Source organism: Nipponia nippon, unplaced genomic scaffold (genome assembly GCF_047370975.1).
Source record: "Nipponia nippon isolate SJK-2023a ecotype South Korea unplaced genomic scaffold, ASM4737097v1 scaffold_1, whole genome shotgun sequence".
NCBI lineage: Eukaryota > Metazoa > Chordata > Aves > Pelecaniformes > Threskiornithidae > Nipponia > Nipponia nippon.
The window spans coordinates 39096606-39118439 of NW_028262290.1; the positions used below are offsets into that span (position 1 = coordinate 39096606).

The 21834-nt window shown below is 39.9% G+C and overlaps 1 long non-coding RNA gene across 1 annotated transcript in view; it reads left to right on the forward strand.

The window, feature by feature from the left end:
• Window positions 1–18775: 18775 nt before the first annotated feature.
• The window catches only part of LOC148057338 (uncharacterized), a 162282-nt gene continuing 159223 nt past the window's right edge, over window positions 18776–21834 (forward strand). The window contains exon 1 of the long non-coding RNA XR_015699466.1: window positions 18776–18904. This is a non-coding gene — a long non-coding RNA (uncharacterized LOC148057338). The remainder of the gene's footprint in view (window positions 18905–21834) is intronic.

The window sequence follows — 21834 nt, forward strand, 5'->3', positions numbered from 1 at the left end:
TGAATAGAATAGGGCTTACAGTCCTACTTAATAACACCCCATGCTTTTTATTCTATAAAGAGCTTTCCTATTCATGTGGCCTCTTCTTTTCAGATTTACAGATTTGTAGCAAGAAGGAATGCATGTTTTTTTTCTGGCACTCCAGGGGAGAAAACTACCTAATGTGTATGTGTGGGATACTGGAAAGCATAACCACAACCTTTCTGTTTTGAAAAAAAGTTATTTGAAAATCAATCCTCATTCAAGTTATTTATAATTTGACAAGAAAAGGAGAAAATAGAAAAGGCAACCAAAACATAAGATCTTAATTTTATAAAGGTAGTAGAAAGAGTTTAACATAGTTTCTATGCTAATTGGAACTATAATCAAATAAGATGCATACTTTTCCCCCTTCCTGTGCACATTTTCCTCCTCCCCATAGGCTCAGAGAACCAGCACGTTACTGTAATCTAGTCAGACTGATATATACACATATGATCGTATATATGGGTGATATATGATACTATAATTAATAACTGGTATTTTCTCTGAATTCAGGAAAGCAGCTGCAGCCCACTGATAAGGTACTTTATGAGAATAAAATCAAAGCTGAGTATTAATGATTATAATTTGTTGTGATTGAGAATGGTGAAACAATCATTTTATTTCTTGAACTGAACTGAAATATGAGTGGGCCCCTGAGTTAAAAATGAAAAGGGGATACAGGTTGTGATTAAGAGCCTAAGACATTGTGCTAAGAGTGGTAGAAAAAGTAGGAACTGTCTCCCTAATTTTTACATGAACATATTGTCCCTAGTGTCTTGTGTGGATCCACCCAGAGGCCAGGTTGAAGGAGCAATCCAAATCTGTTTTTGAGTTAAAGATGGAATGAGTGGCAGCAAAGAAGTAGAGGGTTCAGGGATTTTTAGGGGGGAAGGAAGGGGAAACAGAGAAGGAGAAGGAAGAATCTGACCAAAAAATCGGTGGAGGCGGTGGGAAGAACCCAACCAAAATCAGCTCTTTCTCTTCCATTCATGACTTCCAGTATGATTTGTCTGAGCACACAATCCTTTGACTATTGTAATTATAAAAAGATTATAGTTGCATACTGAATTTGGAAGAGAAAGAGAGTATGCTGTAGATACTTTACCATTTGGAAGTTTTTCTGCTTATTAAGGAGCAACACATTTCAGCATTATTTTAAGGCTAAAACTTGATTAACATGCAGCAATGAAACTGGTCTAATTTTATTTTACTATAATTGCTGTAAATAACACTGTTAGTGAAATAAACACTGAAAGAATATGGTATTTTACAGCAAAGATGTACTTAAAATATTTTATCGTAATTCCTTAGCTTTCACAAGACAGGTATTGTTAGGAGCCAGTCTGATTAGTCTATCAAAGACACATCGCTGCATCCTTCTCCCCCACCCTCCACCCCCTTATTAAAGAATAATCTTTACTATGCTTTTAAGGAATAAGGATTTAAATTGAAGCAAACCGTGAAACTGCCAAAGCATGCTTATTATTGACAGGTTATATGAAAATGGTTGCTTAAAATTCCACCCCACAGACAGACAGACAGACAGACGTATATAATCCTTACTTTAGCGCTATAGTCTTTCTCTCTCTTGCTACTGTATATGGCTGTAATCTCAAAAGACCATTTATTAAATGTGAAATATTGTATGTTCCTGCAGCCTTCTTCCTTGATTGTGTTCCTAGGGCCTTGTTGGGCAATTGATTACTCTGTGCACAATCCCGCTGCTTTAGGTATTAATGGCAAAACCCCCATTGTCTTCAGGATTTAGGCCCTTTATGATTTTTTTAAAGTTCATTATATTTTACAAGCAACTGAGTTTAAAATCTGTGATTGGAAAGACTTACCCCTCACATCTTCCTGTGAAATGTTTTACCTTTAGAATGAAAAAGCATTTGGAAACTGTAGGATGGTTTTGATCTGTGGGATTAAAAGGAATCAGTACTGAAAATGGATTCACATCATTTTCTTTTTGGGTACCCAATACTTGGGGGGAGGGGGAGGAGAGAAAAAATAACAGCTGATTTAATGTAAGTGGGCTGAATTCCCTCTCCTGGTGGGTCTTTCAAACCTCCAGTTTCTGTTCTTGCCATCGCTCTGTGAATATCCCCCTCCCCTTTTTGTTAAAAGGCATTTCCTATGAAAGCCTACAAAAGCAGCTTTCAATCTGATTAAGCTTCTGCCGTAAAAATGTACAAAAATAGGGATACATTTGGGTCAGTGTCACCCCTCTATTCAGCTGCCTTAATTTGCCTAGGCTACTTATTAAGGCCACCACACATGAACACGGAAGGCTCTTGCTGTCATTAGGGGCTACCCAAAATTTCATTTATGAAATTCCAAGGGGCAACAATGACCATAACCCCAGACCAAATTGTTGAAAAGGCCTGAGCAGCTTGGCGCAGCTGTGGGCTCACCACTGGCAGGTACCAGTTTTCCAGCCTTACCTGGAGTGAGCTGTTGCTTGATGGAGGTGGAGGGAATGGCTGCCTCCTGAGATCCCCATCACTGCTGATGTCTATCTCTGGGTGCTCCCCCCTGTGCAGAGGGGCAGCATCTCACCCTCCCAGCGGTGAAGCACTGCTCTGTGGGTCCACTTCCATGCCCCACCTTACTCTACCTACCTGTAAAATGGGTACAGAATAATCTGTTTCTGATGGGTTTTGTGAAGGAGGTTCAGTACCTGAAAAACTTCTCTGGTGTTGACTTTTCTCAACATCAGCACTCGTATCTCTCACTCACTCATTTATAGAAACACGTATAATATTTGTCTCCAGCAGATTAGTATCTGTGTGAGATATTTGTGCAGCAATTTACAAAGGTGTTGTGATAACACATGTAAGCGTTTTAACAGGGTAGCGCTGAAAAATAAGCTTGAACTGGAACTGCCATTTGTTTCTGCCCTCGCAAGAGGTTTGTAACCTTTCTTAATAATTTTTTTCTGTAGTACACAGCAATGTTGAAATGTAATCTTTATTACTAAATGAATGAATGACTGGTGTTGCTTAGGGCACAGACTAAAAACTGTTTTCACGTGAAGCCCAAGTATTGTTGCTGTTGCAGTTGTCCTGTTGTTTTATTAGCTCTGAACAATGTTGGACTATTCTCGAAATCTAATAATCTCCGTAAAGTGTCTTCCCTCGGTAGCATCTTTGATAATGGAGAGTAGATTCTAAAAATACAATAAAAGCATAAAAGAGAACATTATCATAACTGCGTTCAAAAACTGGAAAAAAATGAACAAGTAAAAAAGAGGCAGACTGCATAGAAAGGAAAAAGAAGTAAAGATACTAAATGTTAGTTTTTAATCACTTTGTGTGTGTATCTATGATTTAATCTGCTAACAGCCATGTTAAGTACAGCATAGGATTTGGTGGATATTTCAGCGCCAGCTGCACCCTCTTCTTTTCTGAGGAGAAAGAAAGAAAAATAACAAAAAATGTGATATGTTTTACGCAAGTTATTAGTTGAATTATAAAAAAACATATTTTCTTTTTTTGTAATGGCCATCAATTGCCATCAAACATGTTTAAATGGAAAATGGTTGTTTTAAATATTATAACTGTTCTATGTAGTCCTTTTATTAACTAGGCATCTTATGGTCTCTGAAGAACAGAAATGGCCCTCGAGACAAAAGCATCTTTCCAGTGTGTGTGTGTGCGCGCGCATGCATGCATGCATGCATGTCTGCCTATACATCTATAGATATGCATGTGCACAAGGCAAAGAGCTTCACAGGTTTATAACTGAAGAACAAACTCCTGTGGTTTTCATTTGATTTTTAAAAGCAGAAAATATGAATTCTGCCCTGAGAATGTCAGAATGTTACAGGTCTTTTGCTATGTAAGTGGAAGATATATTTTTTTAATTATAATCTTTTATACCAGTGACTTTTACATGAAGCAACATTCAGATGTTTTATGTTTCACATTTATTTAAACAATCATTGTCTCTCTCAAAATATTTTCCCTGAAACCTTATGTACAGGTAATAAAAACCTTGTATGGGAGCAGGTTCATCTGATAATAGCAATACAAAGTTGTCTGATTATGCCAGAATGATATTGGAGAAAGGAGATTTTATTAACTGACTTAGAATGAAATCCATAACATCTATGAGTTTTCTCCCTTCCAAATGGACCAAAAGCTTCATTAGAGAACAGAAACCTTTTTTTAAGGGATACATACTAGAATATAAAATACATTTAAATTGAAGCCTAGGGAACAAATGATAACTATTAAATTTCTTTGCCAGAAAGATATTCTTTAATTTTACCTTCCCCCCCTCCATGTTAGCATCTTGATGCAGCATTTACATGCTAACACTTCAGGCAATTCACTCCCCTGTTTTAAGTAGTTTGAGAGGTAACCTCAGTTCACAGAGCATCCTAAGAGCCAGGTTCAGTGCTACTGGATGCCATACTTATAAGGTATCTTTTTTTCTTGTGTCTTTGTATAGGTCAGTAGTACCTAGGTTCTGCCATCCACATTAGGCTTTTGAAACACTACTCTTCTCAGTGCTTTTGATGTGCATTTCACCTCAGGAAAATACTTGTTCCAGAAGGGATTTTGCCTAGCATGTTTCTGTGCAGGAACAAAAAAATAAACATTGATAGATATGTTCCTGTAAAAACAAGGTTTTTCATCCCTGTGTTTGCAAAGGCAGTTGCTCACTAGCTCCGGCAGTAACTTTTCTCCCTCTTTGACTATCCGCAGACTGACATCGCAGCAGGAGCTCTTGGTAGAGAGTTGTGTGTAGTCCTCTCCTTGCCTAATGGTTGCTTTTTCTAGGAGCATTTTGCCTCAGATTGGACCCTTCTTTGGTTTTGTAAGGCAGACATTAGCAGAAAGAAGGCGCACGCTGGGAATATCCTTCAGCCTTTCTTCCTTTGGCTCTGGCACATGCCTCTTGCCACCTCCCAGAAGGGAATCCAGCTTCCCACTTAGGACCTTTACAGGACTTCCCTGTGCCCAATCTGATGAGGAATCCCGGGTATTCAGGAAGGCTTTTCTCAGGGCCGCTTCACTCCGAGCTATTTGCCATTGTGCACAGCATATTTTCCAAACAATGTTGCTTGTGGTTCTCATGTTAGAAAAGTATTTTTTTTCCCATATATTTTTAGCATAGGTACTTAATTAAATTTTTATTTCAAAAGATATTATTTGAAAAGGTGAGAATAAATGATTATGTTCTATATATGAAAGCGTATTCTGCTTGATAACAAACCCCAAAAACCTTATTACTGCTACAGAAGTTTTAATACAAGCATTTTGGTCAAAGCATTCAAACACCTAACATTCTGCACTTCATTAAACAACAGACTTGTCCCATAAAATAAGATATATAAGCCCAACATTTTAAAAAAAATTAAGTCAATAAATTAGGGGAATCCATATTTAAAAACAAATAAACAAAAGCAAACACCAAAACTTTGGTTTCAGTCTGTGGTGAATAAGGCCACTGTGGGAAGAATGTGTTGATAGATGTATTGGAAATGGTTGTGTGTTGCTAGAACAGAAAACTTTGAAAAATGCTTTATTTTCAACTTTACAGTCATTTAAATGAGATATAGCTATCTTGTAATTGACAAAAAATGAGACTGGAAGAAGAATTTTGCAAAACTGATATTTTAAATTTGAGACTTCTTTTCTTGGCAGATATGCTATTCATTTCACATGATTTCTGCTTGAATTCTGCTTAAATACTGAATTCTCAACAAATTCAACAGAACACTGGATTTTGCAGATGACATGCAATAAAATATGAATTCTGAAAGCCTGCTGCAAAGGTAATTTATTTTAGAGAATTGGATTATTTTGATAAAAATAAACCATTTTCAGCAGGAAAATAGTTGATTGTTGCTCAAAAAAAATGTATTTGCTTTAACAAAACTTATTTTCTGTTACACGATGTAATTCCTTCAATTTTGAGGTTTTTCTATGTTGCCTTGCAAATATTTTGCTCACTTCCAACTGTTAGATTTAGTACAGCCATACAGAGTTGCAGTCTTATACATTTCCCTTGCAGTCATTTCCAGGACCTTATTCTATAGCTTCTGAATATACTTTCAGCAATAAATTAAATTTCCCACCTGAGTAAGGCCTTCCAAAATGGTCCTTGTTAAAAAAATAACCTGAGAGTACGGTAAGGGAATTCATAAACTACACGGTCCGCCTAAATTTGTTTAGATACCATTGAGTCCCCACTATAAATGGAAACAGCAGAGGCCACGCTTGCTTTACCAGACAAACCTTTTTTGACACTCAGGAGCTAAGTTTGTCTTTACTGCTGCAGAGCTGCGCTATTTGAAGACAGGACTGTGGTTATCGAAGGGTTAAAGCCAGTTTTGAATTTGAGTTAATCCATATGCTAATCTATTTTAAATATCCCTGCATAACTACCAGTGTATTTTTAGCAGCGCAGTTTGTTGTTCCAGTTGCCAGCTATTTTTGATGACACAACAAAATAGGGCAGAATATAGTTATAAGGTTTATTTTGGCCTCTAACTTTAAAAAGAGCAAAACCCCACCCTTTTCCGAGGATATTTTTGATTTGAATTGTCTATACCTGTCCTCTGCAATCAGCCAATTATTGTAAGCAGTGTGATGGGCCTGAGGTATTAGCGCTCAGAACATTCCTGGTGTCCCTCGGGTTAGGGATTGTTTTGCAATGATCACCTGTCCTGATTTGAAGATTGCACGACAAGACACTATTAAAGTAAGGGCAAGGAATTCAATTTCTCGATGTCATTTTGCCTGGCCTGGTTTTGAAAATAGGTCACTGTATGCTATCTGGATTTGTATATTATAACAGCACCTGCTAGCATTTTTGTAGTGAAGGGTCTAGCCATATTTTCATTATAAACCCCTATTTTCAGGGGTTTATAGACTGTAACTTGACCATAGCAAGAAGCTTCTATCTAAATGGTGGCATGCAAGGTCTCTTTAAGGAGCATGCTTTTTACCCTGCAAATCTCAACAGATACGTGTTCAGCCATTTCTGCAGGAGTGAAAAATGAAAACATATTTTCAGCTGCAATTTGGTATTGATAGTAGATTCCTTAAGAAAAAGATACTGTGCTATGTTTATCTTTTAATTAAAATGATATCTAAAAAAGAGCTGGATTTCTCATGAAAGTCTTAATAAGAACCTGAGTAAGTATAGGTTATAAACATTGGTGACTGGGCATGTATATTTTAATTATGCAAATCCACCGTAATAAATGACCTTATGTAATAGAAGGATTTAACAGGGTCAAAACCTGGTTGTTTGAAAAGGTTGGTAAATAAATCATATGGATCTGAACGTCAAGTTTATGTTTATATACTCATTTACACTGCTTTTTCCCATAACATGGAATTGTTTCTGAGGGAGTCAGCTTCACTCTGTGGCCTAATATTTTAAATCGTGAATAGATTCTCGCTTACACAACTGAATCACCACAGCTGTGCAAATGTGTGTATTTAACACTGATTAAATGCTTCCACTTATACATTAAAAAATCCAAACCAAAGTCCCTTACTACCACTAACTGTAGGTTTTTGCAGAATAGCTGTGGAGGTGCATTTCATCACCTGCCATACACTTGCTAATGTGTCGTACTTTTTGTTTTTAATACGATCAGGAGCAGTCAGGCAGCAACAGAGCAAAATGAAACTTCTTCTAAAACAAAGATAATAAAATATATTCAAGTAACATTAAAGGATTGTCTGAAAACTGCCAATGTAAGGAAATTCAGGGTTAATGCTGCGTTACTTCATTTCGAAGTCAACCCCATTGCGCCTGTTTATTGCAGGGGTCTTCAAACAGAGTGATCGCACAACGATGTGTCGATGGAAGCTGCTGCAGCGCCAGGTGGGCTGAGCCCAGTGCGAAAATTTCAGATGGCTGAATATAAAATTTCCAAATATTTTTTGGAGGGGAGGGGTGCCAGGGAGAGGAAGAGGAGGAGGATGGTCCTGGCCAGCATCGCTGGCTGTGGCTGTGCTGTGGGGTTCAAGGCAGCACAAAAGAGAAAGGCGGATAAAACTCCAGTGCCCGGGACTGTGCGTCATTTTGGCTAGACATTAAGATTCCTAGAGGTATTATTTTTACCTGCTCCTCGAAATACCCACCGGTAAACCAAAATCCCCCATCCCCTGCAAAGCCAACAGTTTGCTACTTAAATGGGTTTAGACTTAATTTTAATGGAAGTGAAACATAGTCGATGGAGGCAAATTAAAACCATATAATTTTGTAATCTTAGTTTAGCTATAATTGCGGCAATAAAACAGTGGAAAGAATAATTGTGGAACATATGTTTGTGAGTGACATTATCTAGGTGACTTCCCTTTTACGGCAATGCGCTGCTGTCCTATTTGTCTCCCCCTCCCTATGCATTGGAATGACAAACCTGCGAGCCCGGAGTTAATGCTGATTGCGGCAGCTGCTTACACACCGAGTCTCCATGGCAACCGGGGACGTTGCCACGCAACCGTATTCTTTTAGGGACAGGGAAAATGCCCAAAGGCTTACTAAAAATACATGGAAAGGGGGGGGGTGCGGAAAAAAATTTTAAATTTTCTTACTACTGTTAATGGGTATAAGGGACCGCGCCACTGCTTGAAAGCAGAGGTCGCGCAAATAAAAACCCAGGCCTGACCTTTCAAAAATTGCTTGCCGTTGCTTGAAATCTCAAGCTTTATTGACAAAGATGACTTTTGATCGATTGTAAAATTGGTAGCTAACACGCCGCAGCCCTCGCAGACTGCAAGATGCAGAGCTGGCCCATTGCTATTCCAGAGGGGTTGAAGGTCAGCCGAGAGCCATCAATGCCGTATTGATCAGCGGAGCTGAAAAATGCCCATGTTTACAGCTCCTCGCACCGTGGGGCTGCGGCCCCAGCCTCCAGCGGGCTCCGCCACCCCGGCACACGCCGCGGCGCAAGCCGTCCTCCCAGCAAAAGTGACATCACTTCACTCAGCTCAGCTGTTTCTGCGGTTTTCTATAAATAGCTAGATAAAAAATTGAAGGCTGCTTTTGGAGAATTTAGCCAGCCAATCTTCTGATCGTCAGCAGATGAGACAAGCTGTCTTTTTTTTTTTTTCTTACACTACTAATATTGCGCTGCAAATTCTTCCTCCAAGTATTTGGAGCTTGACCCCGAATAACAAAAAATTGTGAATTGTATACATGGCTGTATTCAGGATTGTCCTGGGATGGATATTTAATTCATCATTCATCACTTCTCTAGCTGTTGAAATGTGATCAGATAGGAGTGAGGGATGGAGGGAGGAGAAAGGGTCGGCGTTGCCATACGAGACGTGCAGGCCTGGCGTTATGCTGATGCGGCATATTTGCTGAGCTCAGTATCACCCCTATCTGCAGAAAGAAACCCCCACGTGCCAGGTTCCTGGGTGCCCCCCTAAATTAAATACACCATGCACCGGAGTCAGAGTTACACTAGGGCTCTTGTTGGTTGTAATAGCGGAGACAAAGTATTTGAAGGAAGCAATTAGAAAAGCAAACAAAAGCGCTGTTAATGAGCACACTTCCTATTTTTCCTTGATTCCGATTTTGCCTCTCTATTTCTTAATTAACTGTCTAAGATAGTTGATTAAAGAAAAACATCATCTGCCTGGTCTGTAAATAGCCTCTTGCTCGATAGTATGTGTTTCTGGAAACAGGAGCCCTAAAAATCTACAAAACACAAAGTATTGAAACCATCCAGATAAAAATGTGCATTCTGCAAGTTTTATGAAGTTTTGGAGACCATGGCAGTTCTTTTGGAAAAAGGAGAGGAAAATAAACTTGTAAACATAAGAAATAACAACAGGTCCAGGTGGAGAAAAGCATGTTGTCTGCAGACTCCATCCTCAGGTAACCAGCCATGGCAAATTCCTGTTGCTTACCGTGCCTTTGCCGTCCCTGGGTTGCATTCCCAGTGGGAAAAGAGTGGGTGTCAGGGAAGGGGAGAGCCTCACATAGCCCATGAGCCTCACTCAGCTCATCAGCACTCCCCTTCCAAGCACAAGCCTGCACTCAGTATCACACCGGATCAAGCCGCAACAGTCCCCATCTTTGTTGATTTGAACGGGGAGTTGAAACTGCTTGGCAACAGAAAAGACGAAAGTACTTGTTTTTCAGAAAAGTTAATGGCACTAGAAATAGAAACCAGACAGTTCCTTGAAGGCGGGGAAGAGGGGACCAGCAGGTTTTCTTTCCCGACTGCAGTACTGATTGCGGTGCAGTGGGTATTGCAAAGTGAAATGCTGTGGCCTGCGTAGTATGAGGGACTAGTGCAGAGGACTGTAATAAGTCATGCTGGCCTCAAAATATGCATCTTTCCCTTAGCAATAGAACTGTGAATGAATTGCAAAATGTATGCAAAATTATCAATATATAGGATTTGAAAGTACCTTTGTTGTCCACAGCAGCTGATATGTAAATGATCCTGAATGTAAAATTCAGAGTCTGGTCTGGGGATGGACATCAGTGAGGGTTGTATTCTTAGATATCTTTTGAATGTCTGGGTGCACGTGATCCAAAACCAAGCTGCAGCTGTTTATTGAAATATTTCTGCTATGGTTAATATTTGGTCTTTTTGAATGGTTAATACTGATGCTCTGACTTGGGAGGGGAGAGAGAGGAAGGAAAATGGCAGAATGAGATAAATCCAATCTATCTTCTCTGCAGAGTGGGCCAAGTAGTATTTGGCCCAGGTTGAGTGGAATGAAAAAAAATAGGCTAGAAGAGACAAAATAAATGAAACTTTATAACCTGCTGAATTTCATTTGTTGCAGAGAAAACTAGCAGGTGAAAGATGGACTTTAATTTTGCCCAGAAACTTGTTAAAAATTTATCCCACTTCCAGAAGAATTACTGAAGAAGTATTACCATAGGAAAAAAAACCCCCAACAACAGCGTTAAAATTATTTATTGGAATTGTATTTAAAAAACTGAATTCCATTTTAAAATTAATTTATTAATTTTTGCATTATAACCCTTATAACTTGCTGAATTTTTCAGTAATATATTTGTTTTTCAATAATGTTCATCTTCTTCTGTTGTCATTAAATTCCATAACACATTTTAAAAATATTGCTGTTTTTCAAATATGTATCTTCCACTGTGAAATAAAGCACAGATAATTGGGATTTTTGGTGCTGAATCAAGTTAGTGGTCTTCCTATTAAAAAAATCACCCATTTGGTAAAGGCAGAATAGACAGGGCTGAAAATAAATAAGACCTTCCTACATTCCTAAGCCCAGCATCATCTTGTCTTATTAGTCAATACAGCTGGTATGTATTGAATACTGAAAAGCCGGACAACTGTTTTTATTATCTTTGCCTGATCTCAAGCCAAACCCCTTCTGGGGACAGCAGTCTTGACTCTGCATTCTGTGACCTTTTCAAAATCTCATATTGAAAATATGAGTGGATTAGCCAAATTTGTGAATCACAGGCCTGCTCACTAAGTCAACAAGAGCTCGCTTACTAATTTCAATGGAAGCAGGAGCAAACCTGAAGTTGGATTGTGCTCCAGCAAAACTCCATTTGACTTCAGGTCAGGATGAAATTCATTCCCATCATCTTTATCGTTGTTTTATGTCTTTTTACTAACAGAAGGACAAGGAACTTTACTTTTTCTGAATCCTTTCCCCAAAAAAGGAAAGGTGAGTCTATCACTTTTATCTCTGAGTATGCAAACATCACCTGTGTAGGACCGACTCTCAGTCCACTGCTGAAAGGAGGAAAAAATTGCTTATAGTCGTGGGTGAACACTGGTTGAGTGTTTGTTGGTATGATCAAACCTAGCATTTGTCTAGAGAAGAGAGGGGGAGTGCCCCAGGGAACAGTTCCTCAGACTACCCTGAACTCATGGCAAGACCCTTGGAAATACTGCTGGGCTCCGTGTTTTCTCTGTCCTTTCCTGGCAGGGAAGGAAAGGCAGTAGCCCTATAAAGAAAACGTCTGAGAAAGTGTGTCCTAAAACAGTGTATGACAACATTTGGAAGGACAAGGGGATTCCCTCTGTTGTCTGTAATCTTCTCCTTGACTTTATTCTTTAAAGTATTTATTTATTTTTACTCAGTGTGGTTTTCTCTTGCCACTCCAGTAACCAGACTTTGAGGATTTCTTCAACATTAGAGGCTGGCTGGATAGGAACAGGGTGTGCCTGTGTGCGCACAGACACACACCGGGACATCAGCAAACACGATCCTTCACAAGGCTGTTTACTAGTGGAACTATAGACAGAGCAGCCACATTACTATTAAGTGTCTGTTTAGTATCTTACAACTAAAAACAATAGCCTGTCTAAGGCTGAAGTTTTTTTTTTTTTTTTGAATGAGATGTAACCTTTCATAAAAACTCATTCTGTATCATTTTGTGTGTTTGTGTCAAAATATCTCAGGGCACAAAGCCCAGCAGAAAGCCAACTTAAAAAAAAGAAAAATCTTTGTAAGTGCTTTCATGACAGTGAACCATTAAATCTCCTGAGTAATGTAGGGAAGAGCTGGATCATGCATAGATTGCTCTTTACCCAGGATGCACCGTTGCCTGCAAGATTCTGAATAAAGAGACACACCTGCTAGCTAGCTGATAACACTCTGGGGTCATTTCATTGAAGAAACTGTCAGCCAGGAGGTATTTAAATAAAGCCACAGATTAATTCATGACCTGCACTACTGAGACTAAAAAAAGGTGTTAAAGCAGAAAGAGAATGCAGATAAATGCACATTCCTTTGTATTGCAACAAAACTTCTCCATGTAAATCAACTGAATGGGAGAGAATGGGGAAAGAATGTGTTTCTCCGTACGGTAGCGAGGAAGTGAGATGGCTCAGCTGCACATCTGGCTACTGGCCAAAGCAGTCGTGTGCCATGCTTGTTTGCCTACTAGTGCTGCTTAGATTGGCAAATGCCCATGCAGTTTGAAGAGGGCAGGCGCATGACTGGATGGCTGCCAGTAAGTGTGCGGGACTGATGCCACTGCTGGACGCCATAGCCTGGTAGGAATGAGGAATACAAAGGCATTCAATAATCTGAATGTCCCTTTGCTTCAAGAGAGTGGTGCCAGGCAGCATTTAATGAGAGATTGCTTTGTTACAAAGTCCTCGACATCAAGTGGGCTGGTGAGCTCATTAACCTGACTGCAGCAAATAAAAAAGGCACACTCAGAAGACTCCCATGATAGCATACTCAATAGCGTAAGAGTCCTTTTGCTTCCTTTATGGTGATCCATTAGCAAGCAGCAGTGTAAACACCATAAAGCAAGCCAGTTTTCTGATTGTTCAACTAAAGTCTGTTCTCCTTTGGGGATTATGCCACCAGTTGATGCAGAGACACCCCCCCGTCCTCGTTATCTATTACATAATGACCTTCTATGCAACGAAGGATTTTCCCATATTTCTTAGGAGCGCAACTGCAGCTAAGGAAACTACTGACAATTCACATCTCTGAAAGACGAAAGGCAATGATGTAGGGCACGTCAGAAAACAAATAAACCACAAAGTGATGCCAAGGGGAATGGAAAATATGATTATGCTTATGTTTATACAACTTCAGTTAGAACTTATGAAAATGGTGCATATCTTTTCTGTGTCGCCTTTGTTCCTGTTAACACAGGGCTCTGTATCCGTAGGAGAGGCAGCCCACCTTGCTTACCTAACTTGGTTCTCTGCATTTCCCATGAATGCTGTTTGCCCTCAGGAAAATGCATTATAAAGTAGTACTTCCAGAACAAGTGCCTACTGTGTCTCCATTCGAAACACAGCCCTTTGCTGATTTACTAATCAAAGGAATAAGAGGGAAGAAGCAAATCCCCAAAGAATTTCCTCTTTCAAAACAAAGGGGGAAACTCCTTGTTGTAGTTATTCCATTTAATCCACTGGAGCTACACTAGTGAAAACGTGTTTTTCAACACCTAAAAAGGTCATATTAAAATACCTGTGTTTAATCCCCAGGAACTGCAAAGGAGTATTGCTTCCCCATAAGCACCCAGCAAAGACGACTAGAAAAATAGCTAAACAAAGTCAATGATTTTTTATTTTTTGGCAGGTAGGTGATCAGCATGGATCCAGTGCACACTGGTAGTAATGATTTTTGGTTACTCAATTGCTCGGTCAAGGTCGTATTACTCATGTGTCTATCTGGCACAAAATAAAATTAAAAATCCCATTAGGCACTAATTAATACCCTTTTCAGAAGAATTACATACTAGTTACAGAGTTAAAATGTATTCTGTTCTCAGTAATAAGATTGTTTTTAATTCTTTAACAAATTGCAGAATTCTTTAATGATTTTCAAGGTGTTGCCACCAATCAGATCCCGTTATAGGATCAATTTAAAGTCCCCAAGCGGTAGTTACAGAACCACTGTTAGTATGTGAAATTGTGGAAAAAATACCAAAGGAAATAATTACGCTACCTCTTCCTACCTTTATCTACTGTATGACAAAATAGTTAGTCTGAATTGTGTTTTGTCTGCAATGCTTAGGCAGTACTTCACATTTGTAATTAAAAGATGTTTTGGTTTCTGTTTTCATATGTTGGTTCCCACCCTTTCAGTTGGCAAAATGCAGTTTAACTGGGACAAAAAATCTACAGTGAGTTGCTGCAGTAGATCAGGTGCAGCTTCTTCCAACCCCTTCAGAAACTGTGAAAAGGAAGCAAAGGAAATGATCTTATATGCTTTTTGGAGATTTTGTGCTCTAAACATTCAGAAGTGGATGAAGATGGCACGCTGGACTGAGTCCAGTGAAGACCACCAAGATGGCCAATGGGCTGGAGCACATTATGTATGAGGAGACACTGAGGGAACTGGGTTTGTTTAGTCTTAAGATAAAAAGGCTTTGGAAGGATCTTACTGCTGTCTACAACTGCCTCATGGGAGAGCGCAGAGAAGATGTAGCCAGCTTCTCTCTAAAGGTGCGCAGTGATAGCGCAGGAGGCGGCAGACACAGGCTGGAACATGGGGCAGTCCTGTTAGATATGAGGGTGGTTTTTGCATCTTTTTCACCATGTGGGTGGTTATAAATTTCAGCAGGTTGTCCAGGAAGGTGGAATTGCTATCCTTGGAGACATTAAAAGCTCAGCTAGAAAAGATCATGAGCAACTAGATCTGATTGAACCTGCTTCAAGCATAGGGTCCAGTTGGATGTCCTTCAGAGCTCTTTTTCAGCCTAAATTATTCCCTGGTTCTGTGGCTGGTCTGACGGGGAGATTGGTCAGGCACAAACTGAGATTCCAGTGAAGGACTGGCTGTTGTGCAGGACTGACCAGGAACAAAGAAAGATGGCACCACGGGGTTATCTGCAATACAGGTCCACAGAACCATAGCTCTGGGAGTATGCCGTGTTTGCACTATTTCACAGTGCGGTTCTCTCTCTGGCAGCAAGTCCTTCACACTCATAAAAAGATCACTAAATGCAGGCACCAATAGCACCTTGTCACTACAGTACCAAGCATGTGAATTTTTTATTTGAATCATGCAACGCCTGATCCAAAGGCAGTCCTTGAACTGCAAACTCCTGGTGAGAGGACATTGCCAGTGATTTAACCTGACAGTGTGCTAAGATGAAAATCACTAGATCTGTGAGCACTCATAATCAGGCCTTAAGCACAATGCTGGAAAAGAACAAAAGGAGTGGAAATGTAAGAGACTCAGGGCCACCACAGTAACTTTGAACTGAACACTGTAGCAGAACGTAGCGCTTTTTCCTTTTTATGCACAACTTGGGCTGATGTTGAGAACAGTAAGGAAAAGAGTATGGTGAAGTTGGACCGCCTGCTGACAGACTAGGAGAAGACAACAGGGAAGAAGCCAACCTATCTCAAGGAGCAGAGGGTTGCTCTGGGAACTGCTGCGTGGCACTTGATCTGCAACAAAGTTTGAAAGCTGGGGGAAGCAAGCAAGATAAGCTTTAAGAAAACCAAAACGGAATCATTACATTAAATACTACCAGTGCAACCTTTAGCCCAGCAATAGAAAACAAACAAAGTAACAGGCATTATCACTTTCCGCGAGCAGGATAAGGGCAGGTATTAAGCACAGCTAGATTAGACGCAAGATTACATGTTTTTCTCTCTGTTCTCTTGCTGCTGTTACATGAATCTCTCTCCTTCAAGCTTGAACAAGATTATGTTGCAAAGCACCCTATGCAGTTCCTCTGAAAAGTAACATGGATGTTTGACTATGCCAAGATAACAACTGCAATCATAACGGTAAAAGTCTGATTCACACATGCATTTGGGAAACTGCTTCACAGAGTCGAGGGGAAAATCCTCATTGCTGCAGTGTATACTGCTTTTAGTTCCTTTGGCTGACTTTCCTTCTGTCAAGGCACATTCAATTATTTTGACCTTGCTGAGATAGGACTAAAGATGACTGCCTGTTTGGTTTAAGGCTGGACAAAACATTTTGAGGGAAGGGAGGGAAGGATAAACAGAAAGGTTCAAGAGTCTTTCTAGTAATGTAGGGCTTGTTTTTCAAATGTTTGATGGACCAGCACTAGTGAATGTGCAACGAACTCTTTAACCCTTCCCACAAAACTTTGATTCTTTTTTCTACGCTTTGTTTACTTTGCTAACTAGCATGATCTCACAGACAGCAGTAAGACCATTGCCATCTAGGAGCATCCCACAGCATCACTTGTGATGGACCAATGGACACTGACTTTTAAGCCTTTCATTCTTCAAAAAATATTTTTAAAGGTGGCATATGACTTGGTAGAGCTTTATGATGAGATGTTCCTAGGATATCAGCTCAACTCTCAGTTCTGCTGTTGTCCAAAGAATTGCCAGACTTTGTAACCAGTGTCTACAAAGCAATTTATAATTCTCTTCATGAGAAGTGGAACTTTCCTCCACGTAAACCCTGCTGTGATGCCAGGCTGACTGCTGGGAAGAGGCAGTACAAGTTCATGGGAGATTTTCAGCTATCTTAGATTACTGGACCATATAATGTCAGCATTGAGCAGTGCAGAGGACCTATCTAAAGCTAATGGACAAGGTTCAAAAAGGGTCAGGGTATAATATCTTCATGTGCTGCCTAGACACTGTAATACGTGTGTCTCCTGCAGCTTCATCCTCAAGACTTAAGGCATCCTTGTGAATTCTGTTTGTGTGCTAGTTCCACTCTGGGAATTTAATAACAATTGCTGGCTGTTTGGTTATAAAACAATGTAGGAATAGCAGCACTCCTCTACTTTACAGTGCTGCCTATTTTGAGGTTTCTACTTGTAGCAGCAATACATGCGGAATGGTATAAGGAGTTGAGAAAGGTCATTCTCAAAGGCACCCTGAGCTCAGACTATTACAGTGAGCACAGATAGCCTCTGCCCACATTAACAGGGGGGTTTTGGAGAGGGTTTTCAGAATTCCAGGAGAGTGCTACTACAAATACAACGTGCGTTTTGTATGTGAACAGACCAACATTATTCTGATGATAGATATTTCCTCTGGCCCAGATGCACTGAATCATTGAAAGGACAGAGAGTCAGCCAGCTGTTTCAGAAGAAACTTGTCCTTGCCACAGTTGGGTTTTTTTCTTTTTTTTTTTTGTTCTTTTTGTGAGTAGAAAAAAGTGGCAGCCTTGATTTTCCTGGCCTTAAAGTGCTGGAGAAGCTAGTGTGATAGTTTATCATGTTAAGACAGATCATGATTTTTCATTTCTGTGGCTCTTCTAGCCCTCCTGATGTTTTAGCTGTTTATTCCCTTTGACCCCAAATATACAGACGCACTTCATGCTCCCAAAACTTCCAGACAGAACCTGAAGACCCTTGCACTCCAAATATCAGCAAGCTCTCCCTGTTTAACCATTTGGATTTTCCAAGTGTGATATCCTAGAGCCTCCTTCAACACGAGGGTCAATGCATATGCATCATGGAGGAAAGACGGAGTACACCATGCCTGCAAGAGCTTTTCACAGTTACTCAAGACCTTCAGTGGCAGGGGCTCTTGAAGTACAATAGATGGGTAGGATAGAGTGAGAGGCAGAATAGTGGCTATAGTAATTCTTTTTTTTGAGTAGTCAGTGATATTTTTATAATTCTATGATTATTTAAAAGATCACATGAGCTGAGAAGTTATTTAATGTATACATGACCTGTCTTGATAGTTAATTTCCAAACACATTTCACAAATTTTAACTGAATTTTTTCTTTATCTTATATAAATTTGCTTAAGATAATTAAGTTTTGGGTAGTGTAGAACAATATTCTGATAGAAGAGAATTTTTTTTTCCTCTTACATTTTGCATCTAGTAAGGTGAGCATTAGACATTTTTCTTCTGCACAGGATAAAATTCTTTCTGCAGCAGTGGCTGGTGGGGGAGACTGAACACAACATTTGCTCAATTCTAAGTAGGCACTATAGGATAGCCTTTTAAAACAGACCAAATAGGTGATGCTTATCTTTTTCTTTAACTATTATGCCATATCTTTAAAAAGGAGGGAGAGGAGGTAGGTCTCATAGTTTCCAATCACAGGAGAAGCCTAATTTTGACCTTCCTAATGCCATTTATGGAAGGAAAAGATTAAAACTCTTTGTGACCTAGGATAATTTCCTCCCAGGTCTACATGTTAGGAGTCACGAAGGTCACTAATTTCTGGCAGCACAAAGCACACGGCACATGTGAGTGTGACCCCAACATCTATGTTTTTCTGTCTTCTGTGCCTGTAGAACAGAAAGAAAAAGCAAATCTTTACTGATATGACTTCAATTTTTGTCTTTCTCTAGCTTCAGCTGGCAAAGAGAAGTGGACCTGGTGTGACTGCAGCTTCTCTCACAGCCTCCGAGGGCAGGGGGGACACTGACTACATTGACATGAGAAGGTACAGTGAGACACTGGGGCCCAGCTACCTTGGAAAACCAGGGTGGCTTTTCATATCCAAAGAAGCTAAGGTTAGTCTGTTTGCCTTACACTAGTTTGGGGTTTTTTTTTGTGACTGTGTCAAGAATCACACAATGTTCTACAGTATTTTGAATCTTGTGTGATCGCACTGATTGACAGCTGGAGACGCTGGTTCATCTCATGTCTTCAGCTGTATGTATTGACTGGAGTTGTTCCTCCATGCTGTGAAAACACATTACTGAAAATTTCTGGAAGCACTGACTTTCATCCTCAGATAGGTCGTTCTTGGCCTGTTTGAATTTTTGTCATCTGCAAGGACAAGACAAACTGCCAATATGCTCTTTGAAGTAGTAAAACTTCTTCATAGCCTTATAAGTCTGTTCAAGGTAGCCTAGAAAGTGACAATATTCACATAATTATTCTCCCAAATCTGGAGATAGTGGTCAAGGCAGGCAGAGAAGTGAATTTCTGCCTGGAAAATGTTTGCCCCCCTTTCCTAATGTCCTCAGATGACAGCAAGCCACGTATTGATGAAACAATCAGAGTGAACACCAATAACAACAGGGCACTGCATTAAAGAATTCCTATCAAATTCTGCGCCCACATCTGTCTAAATACCAGGAATGAGCTTATTGTGCCCCTCCTCCTAAATCAAAGATTGTTGTGATAAAGTTAATTTGAATCTGAATTTTGTTTTTCATCACTTGGACAAACCTTCCTTTGCCTGCAGCGGTGTATTGTTTGAATTGAGAACCGAATGCAGATAGCAAGGTTTGGTCCTCTGCTGTTAATGCAGCAGTTAAAAAAGCATAGGTTTCCCAAAAGCTGGCATGAAATACGTATGAGGTAGTATTAAAAATAGGCAGAAATGTAACTCACTATGAAATTAGCAAAAGAAGAAAATATCTGTAAATAAAAATGTACAGTGCTTAGCACTGCTAAGCAAAGTGGGGAGGTTGAAGAAGCCGCATGTATGTGTGAGTCAGGAGAAGCAGCTGTGCCCTGCAGCCGGGCTGCAGCCCCCTCTTCCCTTACATCCCACCATGCCGTGCCATCACCTGTGCCTGCCACAAGCACAGCTCCTACTTTGGCAAAGTGGGAAAATAGATTTTACTGTCCCCAAACTACTCTGCTCGCCAATTGCCACCCGATTTTGAGGCTCCTGGTTGCCTGGGAAACATAACTGGGTGTTGCTGTGGAAACTCGGCTTCGCAGACCACCGGGTTTCCCCACTGCCCAGCGAGGAGATGGGGGCCCTCCACATCTGTCTGTGCTAGCAGGTGACAGGAGATGGCTTTGCCACCGGCACTATCAATAAAGTTGCAAAACAATGTTAATAGCTTTTACTTTCACTTACTTAAGCCTCCTCTGCTGTTGACTTTTGGAGGGAGAAAAAATGAGGATAATCCATTTAGGTAATAGATTAGAGGAACGAGTTGGAGTAGGAGGCGGCATTTGTTTATTTATTTGCTTCAGAAAAGTTTCTAAGACTTTTTGTGCACAAATTACTTGGAAAAAATGAACTCGAAAGCCTCACAAAATGTACAATTTCACATTGCATTAATGTAAGCTTTCTGAAGTTAGTATAGCCATTCTTTTGCTATTAATGTTCCTGTGTACTCAGTTGGCTTAAACTGTTCATCTCATAACGAACATATGCTGTCAGTAAAAGCAATAGCTGTTGCAGCATGCATTAACCCCTTGTTTCCAAGACTCATGCCAAGTAGAAATGGCATCGACTGTGTCTAATCCTGGTTCCATATTTTGGGGCAAAAGGGGTTAAGAGATATCTGAAACAGAATGCTGTAAATTCCTTGATGGTCTCTGCTGACTTTGGAAACAGAGGGAGAATACTGTGGTGGCTAATTTTTCTTTCTCTTTTAAGTAACAAATTGAAAAAGAACTATTACATCTCACATTGACATCAAGGAAATAACAATAATAATACTTTGCACTTATACGGCAGTTTTATCCCAAGTTTTCAAAGGATTTTTCAAACATTAATGGTGTACCATTTTATTCTCTGTTGGCAAGGAGGGCACATGGTAGTGTGAGAGTTGAGGAGACATAAGGCAATTTATAGGGTGGCGGGACACTAATGTAGATTTTAGGAGGCGAGGCAACCTACTGACAACAGCTCTGTGGATAAATCATATTTAAGATAAAATAGTCTGTTGAATCTATCACTGCCACGGTTTGCTGCAGTAGAAAGGGATGAAATCTCTGTAGTCCATTGATTCTACTGCAGATGCTACAGCGAAGGAAACTAACTTTAGGCTGGTTTAGTGGTATCTCTTCATCTATTTACTTTAGCAGATGCTGGTGTTGTTTTTTTTGTTCTTCCGCAGTACTTAAAAACACATGTATTTAAAAAATCTGTAGTAGTTCTGGTATGTGTACCTATCAATAATAGAGTAAAAATGCAGAATAACATGAATAATTGCCCTGGTTTTTTTTACATTTTTAAGGCTTCCAAAATATTCTGTGCTCGAGCTTACTCAAAGAGAGAAATTTTGGCAAGTCAGGGAAAATCTGTCTCTCTCTTCCCCTCCCTTTTTTTTTTAATTGGAAAAAGTACTTTTTTCTCGCTGCAATAAATTGTCACAAATCTGATATTCAAGTGAGGAAAGGAAAAAAAGGTTGATCTTTGCTACTGGAAAGGTGACATATAAGTAGCTCCTGTTTTAAAATGCACCCGTGTCCAATTTATAAATATCCAGTGCTCTGGAGGCATCTCCTAAGTGACTTTATGGAGGCAGGGAATACTATGTTAGCCGAGGCTCACAGGAAACCCTGCCTTATCTGTAACTAATATAAATCAGAGAAGCTCTGATGAAATCTATGGAGCTACATCAATTTACACAGGCTGAAAATCGTGCTCAACTCTTCCCAGACAAACAAAGGCATGCAATTCCCCATTTGCCTCCACAAAGGCAGATGCTCTACCTCCTTACCTGCTCCATTTGCTTTAATGAGGTGT